Source organism: Oryctolagus cuniculus, chromosome 12 (genome assembly GCF_964237555.1).
Source record: "Oryctolagus cuniculus chromosome 12, mOryCun1.1, whole genome shotgun sequence".
Taxonomy (NCBI): domain Eukaryota; kingdom Metazoa; phylum Chordata; class Mammalia; order Lagomorpha; family Leporidae; genus Oryctolagus; species Oryctolagus cuniculus.
In genome coordinates, this window is record NC_091443.1 from 37,652,867 (window position 1) to 37,664,989 (window position 12,123).

The 12,123-nt window shown below is 44.8% G+C and overlaps 1 pseudogene; it reads right to left on the minus strand.

Moving 5' to 3' along the window:
- Positions 1 to 4,781: 4,781 nt before the first annotated feature.
- Positions 4,782 to 7,961, minus strand: LOC138844828 (forkhead box protein N3 pseudogene; annotated as a pseudogene).
- Between the last annotated feature and the right edge of the window lie 4,162 nt (positions 7,962 to 12,123).

A 12,123-nucleotide genomic window follows, 5' to 3' on the forward strand; every position in this document is an offset into this window, starting at 1 on the left:
CAGCTGATGATGTCTGTCTCCACATTGCTGCTTTAGGTTAACACAAATACAAATGAGCTTCATGTTCTTTCTCCTTTATGATTCTCCCTTTCTATTAATAGAAACTGGCAGTTTCATACAGGAAAAAATGGCCTTTGAAAAATTATTACTCCTGTAATTAATTTGGCCATATAGATCTATTGGCCAGAAAAGGTCAGATGACCCCAAGCATCAGCAGTAAACCTCTTGGTCTTCTGATTGCTTTACCATTGTGTTTTTTTTTTTTTCTGTAAAACAAAAACAAAACTCAAGAAATGTTGCAGAATCAGAGTATAAAAAATGTACAAGCATATTTGTTTCCCAGACACACAGATACTGTTATTCCTCCACATGTTCACCACGGCAGTGTAAATAGTGAGTGTTGTCGCTCCCCGTCTTCGTGGAGGAATGACACAGGACCCTGAGCTGTTCTTTTGTCTGCTCGGCCCTCCCCGGGTTTGCTGCTGGTTTTTCCCGGGTTGGCTACCGTCCCTTCCACCTCCGTGGAAGGGCGGTTCCCCCTACCACATTCCCCACTTCCGCGGGGGGAGCGGCACACCGCCGGCCGGCTCTCTCGGGGGCTGCACAGGTGTTCCCCTTAGATGTTCCTGGTGCATGCCGTCGCTCTCCTCCTTTATAGTCCTCTTCCACCAATCCCAACTCTGCTACCAACACGCCGAGTACGCTGCTCTCCTCCAATCAGGAGCAGGTCCCACAGTTTATTGGTTGAACTGGAGGCAGCTGTGTAGAAGCTGTTTCCCTTCTCAGTGCCATATTGTGGGAAAGCAGATGCATAGAATAAGTCTTAATTCCAGTAACTTAGTCTAGTCCGAGTTGCTCCCAGTTGCTCCCCACAAGTGTGATGACACAACATGAAACTGGTTACTGAACCGGCTATGAGCTTAGATGGTCTCAACAATACATACTCAAGAAACGGTGAATGCTCAAATAACTGAAAGGGTGCTAAGGTTCATCTACCAAGGGGGGAAGAGGCTGGGGAGCTCAGGTCACAGTCATCAGAGGATGGAACAGGGCTTCTAGGTTTGATACGTTCACCATATTGAAGTCTTTGAGAACCCATTATGGAATATCAATTATCTGCAAAAGGTGGAGTTGGCTGTTTCCTACTTTCACAAATGAAATACAGTAGAACAACACTGTTGTATAGATTCCAAACAAATAGAGTTCAATACTAACAGAAACACAGGAATGGTACTTGTGGGCATCTCACTGTAAGTCAGAAATGGGTCTGATTTCAGAGATCCCACAGCAAAAAGCAGCACCATAGACACATTGATTTCAGCCATTAAAATATGAACTGTTAAAAAAATGAAATTTTCCTTCCATAATTTTTTTTCCTTCCATAATTTTTGGTCAGTGAAGCTAGCACTTGTTTGCTGAACTGTGGAAGAATTTCAAGGTCACACACATTATTCATGATAAAGCAACTGAGCTGATGAGTCCATGCTTAATTCAAGAATAACCAGTGAGCAAGCAAGAGAGAGAGAGACTCAACTGTCAACACTGAGTTAAGTCACAATCAAGAGGGGACACAAAGTTCCGATGTTTTCTTTTGGTGGCAAAAATCCTGAAGAGGAAGGAAAAATACTCCTCTACAGAAATATAAAAATCAGTCACAACATCTGGGCAGCCATAATCTATCAGGAAAAAACAAGTCCCAAACTGAATAAAGTTGACAGGGAAAGAGAAGTCACATTGAATTTAATCCAGTCCCATACGGAAAACCCTCTCATCCAGATCACGTGTACATAACTATGGTTGCTGCAGAACGAGCCCTTCAGTGAGAGGCCAGAGACCTGCTCAGGTGGAGCAGAGTAATTCAACCTGGAGTCGGCAGCACGCGGCACTGAGAAATCCCGATCTTTTGTAGGACTCTGGGCTGGGCACAGGAGCCATCTGCACAGAGTTCACTCTACAGGGCCCACTTTCCAGAGCTGTCCCTCAGGCAGGGGCACTAGTCAATGCCATGGCCTCTTCCCAGAATGTCTCATGGCAGTAACTGCTGTGGCCAGCAGCACTGGACATAAGGAAAGTCCATTCTTGGGAAAGGCCTTCAAGCACATCCCTTCTTAAAAACTCACCCCCCCCCCCAAGGTGGAAGACTGCCACAATTGTCTTGGCCATGGCTTTCTCAAAACGCCATCCACGTGGGGGCTTGGTTCATTTTCCTTTCAAACACGCAGCTTTATCAATGACCTCTTGAGAGCATACTGATTGAGAAAGGGTAGGGAAATAGGAGCTTATGATATAAGGCTGGGAAAAACCTATGATGCCAATGCTTGCCACACAGTACTAGATAAAGAGAAAAGACAATCATAATAGGATAAAAATAAAATATCTATGTGTATGTCATTCAAGAAGAAAGAGTGCCAGAGTCTCTTTTTCTTACATGTGTCTGAGAGCCCAATAACAAGTAACTGTAGATGCCATGGTGCTGATGTGTTCATGGTTGTTTTTCCAAAGCATCTTTAAATATTGCTATAGTTCCCCACTGCCCCTCTGCCCACCCAGGTGAGTACGAGAGAAACAGGAATGACACAGGAACCACTACTTCTCCCAGCAGGAGAAATGCAGCCAGAACGGCCCACCCCTTAATGGTACTCGGGCGATCTGCTAGACTAATGGATACAATATGCTAGCCTGGAAGCTAAAAGAACACCGGACTCTTGGGAACAAATTCCAAGACTAAAGTGAATGACACTTAAACAAAATATTTGTTCATAAATATGCTTGTGCTTAAATTGTCTGCTGCTCTTGGAGGAGAGGATAAGAGAGGGTATCTCCTGCCCCTTGGCTTGTTAGGGACATGGACAACTTGTTCCACCATAAATTCACTAAAAACAGCCATATACACATGGATACTGCTTGTTTCTTCTCAACAATCAAAATACAAAGTTCAACACAACTGAGCCATTGTTTTGGTTATGCATAATGTGTATGCCTCCAAAAATAGAAGAAAAATAGAAAAAGTACCCTTCCTAAAGTTTCCCCAACACGTCTTCCAAGCACATCCCATGATGTCTCCCACGGGAGACTCAGGAAAATACTTAGAAAGCTGTTAATGAAGTATTTATGCAAAGGAAGTAGTTCTGGAGTTAGAAACACATTTTTATAAGATAATCATCTATTACTCAAAGACATCAGAAAACTAAATGACACACATTGCATTTTATTATTTTCTAAAAGAGGCCTTTGCCCCTTTAGAAAAATGAAACGTGGGGAGACAGCTCACTGTGGGGGTTTTCACTGGAAGAAGTCCCCTGCCAGAAACAGCCCTGAAAGTTTGCCTCTGCCTTCCAGGAGAGAGAAGCCTGCATTTCCTCATCATGGCGGGGATGGTGAAGGTGGGGGGTTGAGGCGGTGGTCTTTGGGCTTGGTCAGGTGGCGACAAGTGCTGCTCAGGTGCCATGGCTGTGGAACTGGATGGACTTCAGGGTGTCAGATGTTTGGCTAAAGGGAGAGAACAGAGCACTACCAAAGTGCATCTGGACTCCCTCCCACACCCTCAACAAAGATGCTGGAAGTCGTCAGGCTTAGGGAAACACCCTGACCTGCTGTACAGGTGCAGACTTTCCCACGGTCTCTCATCAGCAACCCAAAGGAAGATGAAGGTAGGCAATGCGCCAATGGATTCCCACTGTCCTGGCTGCTGGCTCGGCTTTGGCCCACATCTGCCCCACTGCGAGGATCGGGGATCTCCACAGCCTCCTTCCTCTCCCCCACTATCAGACCCCACCCTACTGGGTGTTTTTTCTTCAAAGTTGCCATCCATTTGGATGCAAGATCATATTATTTTACATGTTTCTCCTTGGATCTCTCTGCTCAATGCTTGATTTTTCAGGTAAAGATGACAGAGTTTCTGGCCTATGTGACACCATGTGGTTGTCTACATTCAGCTCTCAAAATCTCCATGGTCTTCATTCCTGGCTGGTTGATGTGCTTGGGCGGTAGACAGGCCAGCCATTCTTTCTTCCTGAGAAACAGCACCGTCACAACTCAGCCACCTTCCTCATACCCGGGTCTCATTTCCTCCACACACATACCCTATCTCCTACCCTCACTGCCTCCACACACGTACCCTATCTCTTACCCTCACTTCCTGCACACACGTACCCTATCTCCTACCCTCACTGCCTCCACACTAGTACCCTATCTCCTACCCTCACCCAGTAAGACCCATTAGCATGTTTCCCCTTCTCCTGAATATGCATACTGATTCACTGCCTTTTTTCCTAGAACAGAATCACAGCAATTATTTTCTCAAGTCAGCGTCCCATAATTCTCTTGATTCTATCATGCACACTCACAACTAAGTTTGCCCTCAAATTAATGTGTCATGTGAAACACATACAGACACAGAGAAAGGACACACTTTTCAACAGAGAACTGGAGGGGTTGGGGGCTGAGTGCAGACAAGGCCATAAAGAGTTCAACCATCCAAGCCCCTACCAGAGCACGAAGATATTTTACATTGCAGAGTAAGTTCCCCAACAGTCGGAATTTGTCCCTGAAGAAGGTTAAACCTTAAACACCTGCTTCAAAAAGCATAACAAAATAACCCAGAACAAAAGGAAAAAACAACAACAACAAAAAGTGAAAGAGAAAAAAGAAGAAAACCAAAGGAACCTCTGAGCCAAAGGGCTTAAAAATGAGAGGCACAGACTTTTCTCCATTTTCTATATGTTTATGAAAATGATTCATGTGTCATGCTAAATACATTATTTACAAGAACTTTGCAATTTTTTAATTACAGGTTTTTTTTGTGATTTTTTTCTTTTTTTTTTTTTTCTTCAAGGGAATCCATGCATTGTGGATCAGAAGTTTCTGCCAGCTACACTGGCTGAATGTGGAAACCACTGATTTTCACAAAGATGAACCTGACATTAATTTGCAAACTCCATTTTGAGGGCAGTATGGGACTTGCTTTATTTTTGCCACATTTTTTTTGTTTGTTTTCTCTGTCAATGTGCCTTCACTCTTTAAAAAAAAATACACCAGAGTATGGCAGGTTCTGGAGCTTTTTGTTTTGTTTCGCCCACTTGGATCAAATAATTTTGACAGGAAAAGAGCTCTACCATTATTTCCTTTCTTAGCAGCTACTGTGATTTTGTGACAGCGACTGCTCTTCCCTTGGGCACTTAAGGAGACACAGCTTGCTTTCTCCATCAGTTTTCTTCTCTCATTCTGATGCGTGTTGCATGTTGTGTGTTGTGTGTTGCGTGTTGTGTGCTGTGTGTGTGCACACAGGGCCAACCTTCAGGCCCATGGCTTTTGGAACATTTTCTTAATTGAGTGACTGTCGAGTAAAATTCAAGGATTAGCAACATCATCAGTACGGTTTCTTCTCTTAGTCAGTAACATCTGACATATCTGAACGGTTCTGTCAGTGTGCACCAAGCAAGCTGCCACCAGGCTTCAGGGTCACGACGGGCAGAGGACCAGAGGTCAAGGCCTGGCAATGCCAAGGCCCTCCTGGCACGATGGCATGTGCAGTGCCACGGATATGGGTCTGCTCCTAGGGAGAACAGTAGGCTCTTCCATCTTCCTAATGGCTTTCCTTCCCGCTACTCAGTGAGCCCAGCTGGGTGGGCGACCTCTTTAAACCTGAGGGTTGGGTCTGCACGTGGGTCACTTTGCACACACGTGCCTTCTGCATGCCACGTGTGTAAATCCTGCGGCATCACTGTTGACATCCCTGGGAATTGAGCCACATGTTTCTGACAAGCTGGAGAAAGCAATGGCAATTTGAGTTTTTCGCTTCTGTCTTCATATAATGAAAAGCTTTTGTAAAATGGCTGTCAACATGAGTTCTACGGCTTCAATCTCCTTTTAAAGATTTTTATTTATTTATTTGATAGAGTTACAGACAGTGAGAGAAAGAGACAGAAAGGTCTTCCTTTCATTGGTTCACCCTCCCACACCATGGCCGCTACAGCCGGTGCGCTGCGCAGATCAGAAGCCAGGAGCCAGGTGCTTCCTCCTGGTCTCCCAGGTGGGTGCAGGGCCCCAAGAACTTGAGCCATTCTCCACTGCCTTCCCAGGCCACAGCAGAGAGCTGGACTGGAAAAGGAGCAACCGGGACTGTAACCCGGCGACCATATGGGATGCCAGCGCCGCAGGCGGAGGATTAACCTAGTGAGCCTTGGCTCCAGCCCCTCAATCTCCTTTAAAAATAAAATTCTTAAGGGTCCAAAATAAAGGAGAGGAGGGCAAATAAAAAAAAAAAAACGAAATAAAAAGTTACTGATATTGCCACATATTATTATAAATCTCCTGACATGCTGAAACCAAATGGCCCTAAGTTCAAAACAAATCGGTGACTTGTTTTCAATTTTCGGTGGCTTCCTTTTGCTCTTTCTGCCCCTTTGCCGTTCGATTGGTGACGTTATTCAAACAGGACCTCATCCCCGGCAGGCGCAGGAGCGCCCGGCTGCCTCTTTCATTCCCTCGTCCATGTGTCGCGGGGACCTTCCTGGTGTTGACGACGTGCTGGCGCTTCTTGTGCTGGGATGCGCACCCGCTGACCCCAAGAGCATCCTTGACCTCCTGGCTGGGCTTCCCGCCGTCCCCTTCCGTGTCGCTGTGGCTTTCGTGGCTCTGGACGCCCCCCTGGCTGCATTCGCTGCCCTCCTGGTTCCCCTTAGTGGCAAACTCGTAGTGGTCGTGGTCGCCGGCCAAGGAGGAGGAGGAAGAAGAGGAAGGGGAGAAGGAGATGGGGTCACTGGCAGGCGAGGTGCTCCGGGCGTTGGAGGACTTGGCACTGCTGTAGTTGTGACCTTCCTTGGCGTCCCCGCTGCCCGCCGGGGAGCCGCACGAAGGCTGGCTCTCAGTCCACACCCAGCAGCTGACGCCATTCCTCTTGGCGGCTGACATTCCAATGGGAGTGACTGGCAGAGGCCGGACGCCAGGAAGCAGCCCTGGGCTGAGAACCGCGCTCCATTCTGTATCACTCCTGGGGGAACTTGTGGAAGGGCTCCGTTTCTCTTGGCCAGATAGGTGGACCTGATGTGCTTTGATATGCCTGGGAGGATCTGGGGCCTGCTGAGCCCCTGTGGGCGTGGGTGCTAAGACGTCTTTGTCAAAGGCTGAATTAGATTTTGTCTATACTCTGTGTCTAGGCACCACAACGATCCTTTCCCAATACTCTGACTTCGCTCCTCGTCCACTTTCTTAAAACACTTATTCAACAACAAATTACGTCTCACTGAGTTCTTCCACCCGGTAGGAGCACTTGAAAAATACGGGAAATGTTCCCCAAGATCCAGTTGTAGATATCCTTCATGGGCAGGCGCTTGGTCCGAGGGTCCGGAATGGCCATGAATACGAGGCAGCTGAAGGAGGAGGGCAGTTTGCAGCTGGGGTTCTGCCTGGCACCGTAGGGAAGGTCGGAGCGGGCAGGGGACAGGGGCGTGGCGTCGTCAGGGCCCTGGTCGGGGCTGACACTCCTCAGCAGCGGCTTCCCGAAGCTCCGCAGGCAACTCTTGGTCCCGTGCAGCCAACTCAGGTTGGTCAGCTCCTCATCTTCCATGGCCCCCTCCTCTTGTTTGATGTCGGGCAGGGAGAAGTTGAGGTCATTGTCTTTCTGAAGGGCCTTGGAGAAACCGCTGCCCTGGTAACATTGACTTAGCCCGCCGGGGTTACTAATTCCTGAGCTTTCTGGCTTCTTACTGGGAGGCATGACTGGACCCATTTACGTGAAGGCTCCTGACCAGAGCGGGCGCGGGGGCACAGCTGCCCTTCAGCGCCGCGGACAAACTTTCGCGAGAGCCCAGCTGACATCACCCGGGGTCCTGCGAGGGGCCGCGTGGGCGCTGTGTGTCGAGGCCATGGCATCCCTGAGTGCTTTCAACAGCTGGGGCTGGGCCAGACCAAAGCCAGGAGCCACAAACTCCCATCTGGGTCTCTCACACGGGTGACTGGTAGTCAAGTACTTGAACCATCATGGGGCTTCCCAAGCACATTAACAACAAATTGGATTGGAAAGCAGAGACAGGACTCATATTACAATATGGGATGTATGCATCCTGAGTGACAGCTTACACTACTGAGCCACAATACTCACCCCAATTGTAACTTTTTAAATTAAAACAATAGCCAGTTCATTCAATACAGGACAGTGACTTAGGGGACAAGTTTCAATGAGTATGGGCAGTTAGTTCCATAGTGTTTGGTGCTGACAGGATTCCTAGAATCTGTTTTTTGGGACAGCTTATCAACCTTTGGGCTGGACTTTTCTGTGTTATATAACTTAAATAGCCCCTTCTAAACAAGCAATGAGTAGGGTGACTAAAAAAAGGTACCATTGACAATCAGGCAGCCCATAGTAATAAGATAAATGAGTTTATCTTCATCTTTCTTTGATAGAATGAGTTGCTAAAGGAATAAGTTCAAACTTCTACCTCATTTATTTTTACCCTGGTAAATCCTTTCTAAGCATTGTCTGTCTTTTACTGGTTTCATCACCGATACACTGGACAAAGGGAAAACTTTTCCTGCATTGAATACAGACAGGATATACTGTATTTCTATCTATGTTCTTACGTATGCACAAGTGCATGACTAAAAAGCAAGAAGCTCTAAATAGAGATGCTAAGGCATCGATGATCTGTTTGCTGCCTCATGTCATCAATTATCATAGCCAAAAAATCAATTGTACTGATTGGCTCCCTACTGCACTATGTAGGATGCATTTCTTCAAACATCGATACACTGTCATTTATCATTACTCTTTAATTATCACTGTATGGCCAGTTTCTAGTGCCCAGTAAATTAGCAAAGCTTATGAAGTCAGCTAGAATCAAATCTTTCTATGTCAGTTTGTTCATATTGTTAATGAGTTCACTTAACTAACGTCACTAATATTTCCTAACCTTGATCCTAAGCACTGTTCTAGGATTTGTAGAGATGATAATACAGTCCTTGATTTCATGATCAAACCAGAATAAATGTTATTTGAGCTAGTGTGTACCAAATGCTGCACGAGAAGCCAAGTAAAACAGATTCAGAAGCAGGGATAGGAGGAAGGCTTCATAGAGGACTTAACGTTTGAGCTTGCTTCTGGGAGAATGTAGGTTCATAACAGATTAAATTGTGGGGTGAAAGAGGGACATTCCTAAGAATAGCATGGACTATGATATGAATAGCATGGGAATATTTATGAATACCCCAAAGCTTATAAGTAACACAACTTGACTGAGGTGAGGGGTACTTGAGTACAAATGGCAGAAGATATCACTTCTATAAATATAAATTTAAAAAAAGTCAGAAGCTCTGACTACTAGCCCAAAATTTTTTATTTCCCTTTTGCAATCTCCCCAACAAATGAAGTAAATTTGGAATTTTATTTATTAAAAAGAAATCTGTAGATTTCCTAGTTAATCTACCTGAATTTCTTATCTACAGGGGAAAAATGTTTTTCAAATCTACAGCTTAAAGCCCTACAACATCAGTTGAGTGACTTACATTTAAACTTTTTCATTTTCTTTGAGAACATTATGTGTTAGCGACACCTAATGGTAATGTGTTATCTTACAGCCAATTCTACAGGAGGAATACAGCCAAAAACAATGCTTGGTGTTAGGAGAGACACCCCAGCAGGGAGCCTGTCCCTGACTACAGAGGAGGGTGTGATAGATTTAATTAAGGGCTGGAAGGAAGAGATGGCAGGGAATTGGGAAAGCCACAATTCAATTCCCTGAAAGGGTTATTAAGTTCCAACACAGCACCAGTGTCAGTCAGTGTCTGGAAATCTCCAAGTTCGTGTTTTTTGCGTCTGTCAGATGACAAGTCTGAAATATTTCTAACAAAGGGCCAAATGAAAGTGAAAAATGTCCCCCTAAGATATGGCTCCTCCAGGGCTTGGATACTAATACATGTACACCGAAGGTTCAAATGTTTGTGTTAAACCATTTACGAAGTTAGGAAACTGGCAAGGATTGTCTTACACTCTATTACAGGTGTCTTTCTGAAAAAATGGCAGCATGGCAAAGTGTCATAAAAATGCCTTCAATCCCCTGCTGTCACTGTTCTGCCACATCCAGTTCAAAGGCTACAGCAGCATCCACTACAGGTGATGTGACCTTATACTGGGATATTTCTCTTCTGACTAGCTGAGAACAGAGTAGCTGATGATCAAAGCTGGGATAAACTCCCCAAAACACATTGGAAGGGCAAACTCATTCTATTAAAAAGAACAGAATCTCTCTCACTCTTGCACAAAACTACAGTAACATACTAAGCATATATTTTCTTACCCAAAATCTCATGTTGGAAGGTTCACATAGAAAATGTTAAGTTGTTTCAATGAACAAGAGCTTAGTTCTCACTTGCTGCTTGCCTGTATTTAGTATTAAGATGTGTCATCACTCTGACTGGGACTCCAGTGTGTTACCCAGTGTATTATGGCCTTGCAGAGAAAAAGAAAATGAATGAATAAACCAGATCATTTTAGATCCTCCATTCATCAACAATGCAGCCTTGCACTCACATTCTCAAGTATTACAAAAAAAGAAAAAACCTCATCTGTTTATATGGATGTAATTGGATCCACTTCATTGTTCTTTTCTTTTTCTTACACTGTAAACCTTGTAATTTTAGCTTGTATTTATAGATCAATCCACCCAACAACTTAGAATTATAGTTCTATCATGCATCACCTTTGCTGTGATGCCCTTTCCCAAATGACATGACTTTCATGTCGTGGACTGCGGATCTGAGGAGCACCTGTCACAGCACTGTGAAAAGGCTGACAGAAGTCATGTTTTTCTTTCAACATCAAGGCTGTGCCTCTCCTGTACATCTTCATCTCCAAAAAAAAAAAAAAAAAATGCTTCCATGCACATCAGACTTACTACAATCTCTTAGCCTGGCTTACATTAGATTTATATTATGAGTCTAATGGATAAAATATGCTTCTTTTCAATTTCTATTCTTGTCTATGTTGGAATCTACCAAGAACATGCGGAAGCTGCTCAAACACATACAGGTAGTATCCACAGACCTGCCTCCTAAACACTGACTAGCAATGCAAATTTGTTTACTGTTGGATCCAGAGGGACTGTAGACAGAGAGTAATCAGGGTATATGGGCCTCAACTGCCTTTTTCTGCTCTCAGAGGAAAGAAATGAGTCAGGGTGGAAAATCCTGATGCTCCCCAAGGCAACCTTGCTTGCTAATGGGCCAGTTCCTCTATGGGTCATAAAGACAAAAGCAGGCAGGAGCAGGGCTCCTGGGAAGCTGCCCACCAGCCAGCACCACCATAGCATCCCTTCCAGCTGTTGGGAAGCCGATCTCTTTGGCAAGACATGGCCTTAATGGAACTGATTCTACTTCCATCTCTCCTGTTCCTCCCCCTTCTACCAGAGTAGTATTTCCAATGAGAATCACACACAAAGGACAATGATGCCTTTTGTCCACAGGTTTCTTACTTTCCTTTAGCATGAACCCCAATTTACAGTCTCCTCGAAAACCACAACCAACCAACATCCCTCACAAAATTAGACAATAAATAGCAACACAAAGTCCATGAAACCTACATGAAGCTTTTCAACCTTTCTAGGCCACTTGGTAGTGTGGGAATTGCCTATAAACAACTTATAGTCAATGTTACACTCAATCTGCAGTACTCTGCCTATTGGTTAATTAATTTAGCCATTCACATCTTGTATCTTATTCCTTTCAGCTCATTTGGGGTTTTCCTTTCATTATCCTTTATTGTTGTTCCCTCTTCTCTATTTTCTTAGGTTTGCTGACTTGGTCACATTTTTTTTTCATTCCCTTGTTCTTGCTTTCGTCACCCCACTCCCTCAATCTCCACCTCCATTATTTGGGAAATTAAGCTACATTTGCTAATTTTGCTGACAATTGAATCTGTACTACTCTATTAATATGTCTAAATTAAAATGTAATTATGCTCTGCCACTCAAGTATTTTGCTTCATCAACCCCTCCTGGCAGGGCTCCCCACTTAGCCCAATGTACTGAGAATTTTCTTTCATGATGATTCAAGCTCAGCAAACCTCCACATCCCTAATCCTGGGGACACAAACCTGCCTCGGGCAGGATGCTCCCAGTAGACAACAGAAAA